The 10,000-nt window shown below is 44.6% G+C and overlaps 1 long non-coding RNA gene across 1 annotated transcript in view; it reads right to left on the bottom strand.

The window, feature by feature from the left end:
* Positions 1-10,000, bottom strand: part of LOC138022069 (uncharacterized) — a 36,642-nt gene that overhangs the window by 39 nt on the left and 26,603 nt on the right. Inside the window, exons 2-3 of the long non-coding RNA XR_011126515.1 lie at positions 1,630-1,700; positions 1-222 (exon numbers count right to left, since the gene is read on the bottom strand). The exon at positions 1-222 is cut by the window's left edge and continues 39 nt beyond it. This is a non-coding gene — a long non-coding RNA (uncharacterized lncRNA). The remainder of the gene's footprint in view (positions 223-1,629; positions 1,701-10,000) is intronic.

The raw sequence follows: 10,000 nt of genomic DNA, 5'->3' as shown, positions 1-10,000 counted from the left end.
GATTCGTTCAGTGATACTAAATGCTCTCCTTTTAGCTACAGTAGATTAGGATCTTCATAGGTATGCTTATCGTCATGAAAACGATGCTTTGTTGTCTTGCCTCCCTCGTCATCTTGTGAAGTCTTGATAGCAAGGATTTTGTCATTGTATTTGCGTTTGTGCAAAACTGCTGTACCACGCGCAGGACGGAGGCTGCGGCGGCGGCGGCTGCTCCAGGCATCACTTCAAAACGGAGGACAAAGAATTGTGTTAGTTGAAACCTCGAACTGAATTATCAAGTTGGCAAAACTAACTAATCTTCAGGTAAGCACACGGAGAATTTTATAAAACCATAACAACTTTGAATATGAATTTCGCATATTCATTATTACTATATGTTAATAATAATAATAATAATAATAATAATAATAATAATAATAATAATAATAATAATTTAACAATTTATATAGCGCAAATTTACATGTGCTTACATACTGTGAGAATAAAATAAAATAAGTTACAAACTATAAAAATACTTCTTAAAAAGATAAGTTTTAAGTCGAGATTTAAAACTGTTAAGTGATGTTGCTTGACGAAGCTCCACTGGTAGCTCATTCCAGAGCTTCGGAGCTGCTGCTGAGAATGATCTTGCTCCCAATGTTGTAAGCATCTTTCCCTTGGGATGGTCCAATAACAGCTTACCAGTAGACCTAAGATTATATAATGAACTCGATCTCATACTAATAATATCGCCAAGATAAGTTGGCGCTAGGCCATAAATACATTTGAAAGTCAAAAGTAAAATCCTATAGTCAATACGCAAAGAAAGCGGCAGGCAATGCAGCTCATAAAGCGCCGGTGTAATGTGAGAAAACTTTCTAATGCCAAGAATAAGTCTTGCTGCTGCATTTTGTACACGCTGTAATTTAGCAATCTGCGCCTTTGGTAGGCCAAACAATAAACCATTACAATAGTCAAGGCGGCTGGTTATAAAAGCATGAACCAAAGTAATTAAAGAATCTCTCGACAGGTATTTCTTAATACGTCTCAAGCTATGTAAATGATAAAATGCCGCATTACAGGCCTTGTTTATATGATCAGTCATTCTTAAGTTGCTGTCAAACCACGATCCAAGGTTTCTAACACATGGGCTTGGACTGATACTATTAGTGCTCACAGTTATGGAACACGAATCTAATTTATTAAGCTGTTGTTGTGTACCGACTAACAAAAACTGCGTTTTATCATCATTGATCATCAACTGATCTTGAATCATCCATTTCCCCACCGCTTGAATGCACTTTTCCATAGCTTGTATAGCATCAGCTTGAGCAGCGTTGCCGAGTGGTTTAAAACTAAGATAGAGCTGCGTATCATCAGCGAAACAGTGAACATCAGGGAGTTATATAATGTTCCACGATCTTAAACAGCTTGGACGCATATATTACGAATAGCAAAGGTCCTAAACATGAACCTTGGGGTACCACGCAGTTCAAGTCAAAAAGACGAGAAAGCGTGCCTCACCTTTCAACAAGAACAAGAACAAGAACAACAGCGACACTTTATTGTCCTCATAAACAGGTAAATAAATGTTCACAAATACATAACTTTCAAATTTGGGGTATACAGTACATGATCAGTGTACATTACCTTTCATTGATGAATGACAAAACCAGGAAGACAACAAGGAAGATTACCAGCGTCTGTTTCATGATAATAAGCTATTTAGAAATGTAAATAACCAGATAGGATGCGTTAGCGCAAAATTGGGTTTCAAAGTGTAAAGAGTTTAATAAAGAAAATTAAACTTGCTACGAGATATGCAAATTGTGTCTTTTGATTGGCCGTTTTTATACTAAGACACATAATGCGTCCAGACGACTTTGGGCAATTTATTTTATCATATGGCTAAAATGACGGCTACAATAGTAGTTCCGTGAGTGAGTGGATTTTGAGGTTAGGCTCTCTCAACCTCTCCAAATGTTCCCAATAGCGTGCGACACTAAGAGCCTCTGTCAGCAAAGTCCACCGCGCGGCTGAACTGGCACCTGAACTGACGCGGCTGAACTGGAAGAAGGGGCGAAGGCGAAGCCACTGGCGCCTTAAAACCAGTTGCCCAGGGTAGATGGGGCTCTTAGCATGTGAAGACTATCCATCTAGGGGAGGGTAAACCCTGATTTCAAACTTCCGCTGCCTTGCAGCTATACCTGATCTCAGGAAGTCTTCAGGAGTAAACCTCGAGGATGAATTCGTAGTGGTGCCCCTAGGGTGGATGGCAAGTGCTCAGCACTTCCTTCCGGCAGCTTCTGCCAAGGAACTAGCCCCAAGTTGTATTGGTTCTTCCCTTCCCTTGGACCCAGCCAGAGGGGGACACTGTCGTATGGGCAGCCCAGCGTCTCCTTATCTTCCCGTCCAGGCCGCAAACTGGAGAGGGCACTCCAGCGGTGTCGCAAGACTCCTGCACAACACGGGACGATGCAGTTTACCGGTTCTAAGCTCCGAAGAGCGCCAGGGGTCTCGTCCGACGGGGGGAGGGGGGGGGGGGGGAAGCGCTTGCAGGTTCATTGGATGGCAACCTTTGACAGCTCCCTTTCACAACTTAAACAAGTATACTATAACCTGATCTATCCTTATATATCTTATGCGATAACCTCCTGGGGTAGTGCATTTACTACCCAAATAAAAAAAATCCAAACAAAACAAAATCATGTTATTCGTCTTATGTTCTTTGCCACCTTGTATGGACCAGATACAGACAGTACGTTACCATTACTTAACTTACTGAATTTATTTACTGTTAAGAATATCTATAAACTATAGCTTCTTAACCTCACTCATCAATGGCATTTAAAACAAATTACCAAATATATTCAGCCAGCCTTTTCGCTATGCAAGTAAAATCCATACATAAAATACGAGATATGCTTCAAAAAGTAACTTCTACAAACCACGTTTCAGGACTAACATAGGAAAGCAAACAACATCGGCTATGGCAACTGAAATGTGGCAACAGCTCCCTACCCATGTTAAAACTTATAACTTTCCTAAATAATTGAAAGAATACTTGTTGGCCGAACAATTAACATGATAAAATTATTTTAATCATGTGGCCATGCACTATTATGACTGCTTTTTTTATTTTTTATTTTTATTTTCTTGCCATCTGTGTTGTGTATGTTCAACGATGTCGTGTATGTCTAGTTATTGTGATGTCCTGTTCATTTGAAACTACCTCCAAAGAGCTACAACAAGTTGCAAAATTGCTGAGATACTTTCATTAAAAGACACCTTTTCTAGCTTCCAATGCCCGCCGTATCTAGAATTTAAACCTTTCCCACTTCCTCTCCCCTCTCCCCCTTTCAATAATGACTGCTTAAGTTCCTAACATTTTTCTGTCTTGCTAGCAACACTGATAAGGGGGGGGGGGGGGGGGGGAAGAGGGGGGCTGCAGTGTGAGAGATAATAGGGAAATTAATTACGCCCCAAGAAGGTGAAGTGTCTCCACTATTTTTGCAACTTGTTGTAGCTGCTAGCTCGAAAACCTTACGGTTATCTAGCTGCTAGGCATTTCTTTCTGTGTAATAATGTTTAGTTTAAATTGTAATTGAATATTCTATGTGTTAAGTTGCTAATTATTTAATACGTTTTACAAACCATGTCATGGAAATGTGAAATAAAGTGTTCTGTTGTTTTTTTGTTTGTACCGCCCGCCTCAAACTGGGCAACCCCCAGCCAGTCAGGTGCCGCCCCGTCATTGCTTGCCTGCTCTACTAGGTGCATAGAGCTTAGGGGACCCTCCCGACAAGAGAGCAAGTACTTGCACCAAGCAGTCAAAAGCGAAAAACTACGAAGAGTCCAGCTCTTCGAATCTCAAGCTGAAACATTCGCACCTTGTGCCCTGGTCTCTCCGCTGACCCAATGGACGACTCCCGCAAGACCGCCATCATCAACATGGAGCTGGCACGACTCAACATCGACGTCGCCTGTCTCCAGGAAACCTGCTTGGCCGACAGTGGGTCACTTATGGAAAGAGACTCCGCCTTCTTCTGGAAAGGCCTGACCCGGGACGAGCCGAGGCACTACGGCATAGGTTTTATCGTGAGGAACTCACTGATTGCCACCACAGAAACCCTCTCTGGAGTGTCATCGAGAATTCTTGCCCTTCGCATGAAAACGTCGGCGGACTTTGTGAACATCATATCCGCCTACGCACCGACTCTGACCTCTACCTCAGAAGCCAAGGATCAATTACACGAGACTCTGCAGGATACACTATCCGAAATTCCAAGTTCCTAGGGCATAAATTTGCTAGGCGATCTCAACGTTCGCGTTGGGACCGACTTGCAAGCATGGCCTAACTGCGTCGGCCACTTCGGTGTCGGCAGGATGAATGAGAACGGGCAGAGGTTGCTCGAACTCCGCTGTCACTACGGCCTCTGCATCACCAACAGCTACTTTAAGTGTAAGGAGCTGCACAAAGCGTCTTGGAGACTCCCTTGGTCCCGCCACTGGCACCAGCTAGACCTCGCCATCACTAAGAGAGCGGACCTCAGCAGTACCCTCCACACAAGAAGCTATCACAGCGGTGACTGTGACACAGACCACTCACTCGTTGCAAGCAAGGTAAGGCTGAAGATCCACCACGGAACGACCAAGGGTTGCACCGCATCAACACCTGTGGCACTTCCGACCCCGTTACGGCTCAGAGCTTCGCTGTTAGGCTCAAGGAGAAACTTGCTGCGCAACCATCAACCAGCAACCCGGATGTTAAATGGTCTCTCCTCCGTGATTCTTTCTACGACTCAGCCATGGCTGCATTCGGCAAGAAAGAACGCAAGAATGCTGACTGGTTCGAGGCTTGCTGGGAAGAATTCAGCCAGTCAAGGAGGCCAAGAGGAAAGCGATGCTGGCTCATAAACAGAACCCTTCCCCAAGCACATGCAACGCCCTTTAAGCAGCTAGGAGCAAGGCCCAGCAGACCGCGCACCACTGTGCCAACGAGTACTGGCAGAACCTATGCGCCAAAATCCAGCTAGCATCAGACTGTGGCCACGCAAAACTGCCACCGGCCCTACGAGCATCAAAATAGCCCCGCATCACTGATCAGAGCATTCAGCTGCAGCGTTGCGTGGAGCATTATCTCGAGCTCTACTCTACTCATGGGAAGCAAAACATCCTGCAACCGCTTCATGACCTCCTCTGCCTGTGCTGGGAGAGATGAGAGATAAGAGACATGAGAGATGCCAACATAGTCATCCTGTACAAGAGCAAGGGTGACCGTAGTGATTGGAACAACTATCGCGGCAACTCTCTTCTGAGCATCTTTGGGCAAAGTCTTCGCTCGGGTCACCTTGACCCGCCTGCAGAGCCTTGCTTTGCAATTCAACCCCGAGTCACAGTGTGGCTTCACAGCCGGGAGGTCCACAGTGGACATGATCTTCTCCCTCCGTCAGCTGCAGGAGAAGTGTCGAGAGCAGCAGCAGCCATTGTTCCTCGCCTTCGTGGACCTCACCAAAGCTTTTGACTTGGTGAGCAGAAACGGGCTCTTCAAGATCTTCCAGAAGATTGGCTTCCCTCCAAAGCTCCTGGCAATCATCACCTCCTTTCACCAGGAAATGTAGAGTACGGGCTGCTTCGATGGGGCCACCTCCAATGTCTTCCCAGTCAGCAGTGGAGTAAAGCAGGGCTGTGTCCTTGCTCCAACCCTGTTCGGAATTTTCTCTTCGATGCTGCTTCAGTATGCCTTTGTAGACTGTACAGAAAGTGTCTCCGTCCGGACGAGGTCAGACGGCAAACTCTTCAACATCGCCAGACTCCGCGCCAAAACCAAAGTTTACGTGGTACTCATACGGGAGCTGCTGTTTGCAGGCGACGCTGCTTTAACATCTCACAGCGAGGAGGCCTCCAACATCTCGTAGACAAGATGTCTCCCCCCCTTCCTTCCCCAATCATCACCATCGACAACACGGAGCTGGAACTTGTGAACACCTTCACCTACTTGGGCTCCACCGTGTCAAGCTCAACTTCGCTTGATGCTGAGATCAGCCGCAGGATCGCCTAAGCAGCTGCTGTCATGGCCAAACTCAAGAAGCAAGTGTGGGGCAATGACCAAGTTGTGCGTCTACCAAGCTTGTGTCCTGTCGACTCTCCTTTATGGAAGTGGGTCGTGGAAGACCTATGCCAGACAAGAGTGGAGACGGAGAGTTAGCGGACGGAGACGGAGACGGAGCAGCGGAGAGTTAAGGTGGCTTACTACAGTTTACCGAAGAAAAAGATCAAGGTTTTGGAATCTGTGAAATTAAAGCAACAGGAAGTATCTTCTGAAGTGTTAGTCACTGCAATTGATGAAAAATGTATTAAATTTAATTTTGTATTAATTTAATTACCGAACAAATAAATGCAAATCAGGGGAAAATGCTAAACATAATGACCGAGCTCCTGGAGGGGGGACTGTAAACTAGACACTTCAAAGGCTTTTTTCTCGAAAAACAGCTTTACAACCCCACCTCAAAATTTTAGGATTTCCGAAAGCGAGAAAAAATAATTATGTAGAGAAATAAACAGTTAAATCTGCCAGACAGGTTTTTCACAAATGACAAAAACTTCGATTTTCGTCTATTTTAATAATAACTGAAAAAATGTCTGATAGAACTTTTTGAAAAAAATGTTGACGGTTTTGTCTAAAGGTTGTTTACTAACTCGCAAAATTTTAACCCTGGTTGTACGGCTAGGTTTTGAGAAAGTCTAGTTTCCAGTCCTCCCTCCAGTAAGTCCGTCACTATATTAAGCGTTTTCCCTTGATTTGTATTTATTTGTTAGGTAAAATTACATTTTACATCAATTGCAGTGACCAACACTTCACAAGAGACATCACTTTGCTTTAATTTCACAGATTTCAAAATAATGATTTTTTTTCTTCGGATAACTGTAGTAAGCCACCTCAACGGATTCCAACTTCGCTGCCTTTGGCACCTACTGCACATCAGGTGGCAGGACAGAGTCACGAACACCGAGGTCCTGGACGGCACTGGCTCATTGAGCATGCCATCACTGCTTATTCAGCGACGCCTTCGATGGCTCGACCATGCACTTCGCATGGAGCCTGACCGCCTGCCAAGAGAAATCCTTTATGGAGAACTGCGGAAGGGCGTCCGTCGCGTGGGTCGACCGCTGCTGCGCTACAACGACGTCATTAATGGACACCAGTAAATGGGAGGATATCGCCAAACACCGAGATACGTGGCGGCAAAGTGTCAAAGCGGGGGTTTCAAAGGCGGAAGCGAGTCCTGGCTACGTGCAAGGGAAAGGCGAGAAAAGAACGCGCAGCCTCTGCGCGCGATTCCACAAGGCACGTCTGCGCCACCTGCAACAGAGACTGCCACTCCAGGATCGGGCTACACAGTCATACAAGATCCTGCCAAATACCCAGCGCTAACCAGCGCCTCTTCGAGACGAGAATGCCACAAAAATAGTCGCACGATTTTCTTGTAATAACCGGGCATTATGAAAATGTTTCACGGCTCGACGACTCTTTTGATTTGAGACTAAAACCTACGAGCGCATGGGCAAAAACAGCAAAAAATATGGACAAAGTACAACTACATTTTCAATAACTGAAAGAAAAACTAGCATACAGATACTTCTTTAGTATGAGCGACGAAGAGAGCCACAGCGAGAATAAGTTTTAATATCCAAAGGACCAGAAACAGGCCAAAAGTGAGCAAAAAAAGGCATATAATAAATAACTTATTAATTTCGTGTTTTCGGTCATTATAGGGAAATCCCAGACCTCGGCCAGGATGTATTGACCGGCGATAGCGAGGTAAATACATCAAGGCCTCTGTCTGAGATTTCCCTGTAATGACCTCACTCTCGGTTAATAAGTGGTATTTAATGCGCGTGTAATCCACAAGGGCATCTATCGTGAACTAAAAACGCTGGAATCCTGGCACACTGCCAAAACGGTGGACGCGGACAATAACTCAAAACCGTGCTGAAGTCATAAGCGCAGTCATAAGCACATGTGACTTAGTGAAAACTACCGTCCGATTCCGCTTACGGTTCCGTCGCTTAAGATCCAGTGAAAATTAGATTGTCGAAAACGGAAGCAGAAGCGGAAGAACAAGCCAATCACAATGCAGAGAAGTGGGCACGTCCAAGGTGGAAATTTTGGCGCCAAAACAGTAGAAATAAAAACTTGGTGAACGTAGAGTAGACTTTCCTTCTTTGGCTTTATCTTCTCCTTATTTTGCAAGACTTACTGGTTTAGTTGTGTATACGGGACTGATTTGAGTGAGGATTTTTTCTGGATCCTCGTCGCTGCGAAAGTGTCGGAGAGGACAAAAGAAAAACTTACATCAGTCCCGTACTGATGATATACGACTGGTTTCTTTCATCACATATTTCTGATTTAAGGCCAGCTTGTTTGGCCACCTCCTGCCAAGTATTCTTTTTTATGTTCTTTTTCTTATTATTTTTCTTTTTACAAATTTTGCAAGACTTGTCGTATAACACGGGAAAGAGTCTTACAGTCTCCACAACCTTCTCGTCCATGCCCGCAATGTTTGTTTATCGCGGCAGTTAGTAAGCGAAGAGCTTAGGCTCGTATATTGTGATTGGCTTGTTCTTTTGCTTCTGTTACCGACTCCGACAATCTTGTTTTTACTGAATCGTAAGCAAGCAACGGAGTCGTAAGCGGAATCGGAAGAAAATGGAAGGGTTCTGATTCTTCCGACTCCGATTTTTGGTTTTCACTAGATCGTAAGCACGCTTACGACTCCTACTCCAACTCCATCGCTAGCGAAAACCATCTTTTGGTCGCCTTCGAACGCGCCCTGCAAATAAAAGAGTGATCTAGTCCCTGACATGGCCCGAGGCACGGCCAAAAGCCATTGCACACAGAAACAAACTAAAGAAAAGGTTCAGGCGCAAGGCGAAAAATGAATATTTTATAAGAAAGTCAATGAAGCCTGACAATGAACGAAAATTCTGGGTCACATATCGCCCATTTCGGCACTCGAGAACGAAGCAGTTAAACGATATTATTATAATGGAAAATAAATAGTGTCATAAGTGTAACAAGAAAATTGCTGAGATTTTTAAAACTCACTTCACGCGGATAGCTGACGGTGTTTTGCACATCAGTGAGGTTGATTAAGGGTAAAACTTTACTAAACATCCAAGCATGCTTGGGGGTGGATCATGTCAAGAGGTTTTGATGATATCGACAACCCTCTATTTTAAGCGAACCTTAAAGCCTATGGGGTAGATAAAGAAAGACGTACTCTGCTTAAGGATTATTTAAAATAGAGGTTACAAAAAGTCAAGGTTGGAGAAACCTTCTCCTCCTGGGATGACGTCAAGAGAAGAGTGCTTCAACGAAGTGTTTTCGGACCAACTCCCTTTTAATGTATTTATAAACGATCTCCTCTATCATGTATAGGCCTGCCCAAACGCTGGCAAAACTCCAACGCAACATCTTGCAACATTGTTTCCTGATGTTGCAACATGTTTTGAACCCGCACGCACGCAACATTTTCAATATTTTGAAAGCGACATGTCGATGTTTATGTCCCCCAGCCCCAGGCGCACAACAAAGTCGACTTAGCGCGCATGCCCTAGTGCCAAGGTAGGGCCGTTTATACGAGAGAAAATAAGCCGCGACTAATCTTGGCCTGGTTGTTTATACTTGTGTAAATAGTTCCTTTCGCGTATTATGTACGCCGCGGCCAAAGTAAGCCGCGGCTTTTTTCCTCTAGTTTAAACGGACCTGATGTTGCGTGAACGTGGCCAAACGAGTACAATATCATGCAACATACAAAATGTTGCACGAAAAATTTTATCATTTACAAAATTGATGCAGCATCATCCAACATGTTGCAACATATGTTGCGACAGGGTTTTCGCAGGCCCAGTGTTTACAACCAACTGAGCAAGGTCCTGCTGGGGCTGGCAAACGCACGACGACGCAAAAGCAGGGATCGTTACTAACGACAGATCAGTGTGATTTAGTAGAAGGTAA

The sequence above is a fragment of the Montipora capricornis genome, chromosome 10, assembly GCF_036669925.1.
Source record: "Montipora capricornis isolate CH-2021 chromosome 10, ASM3666992v2, whole genome shotgun sequence".
NCBI classification, from domain to species: Eukaryota; Metazoa; Cnidaria; class Anthozoa; order Scleractinia; family Acroporidae; genus Montipora; species Montipora capricornis.
The sequence above is the reverse complement of the archived record's forward strand: the minus strand, read 5'-3'. Positions and strand labels throughout refer to the sequence as shown.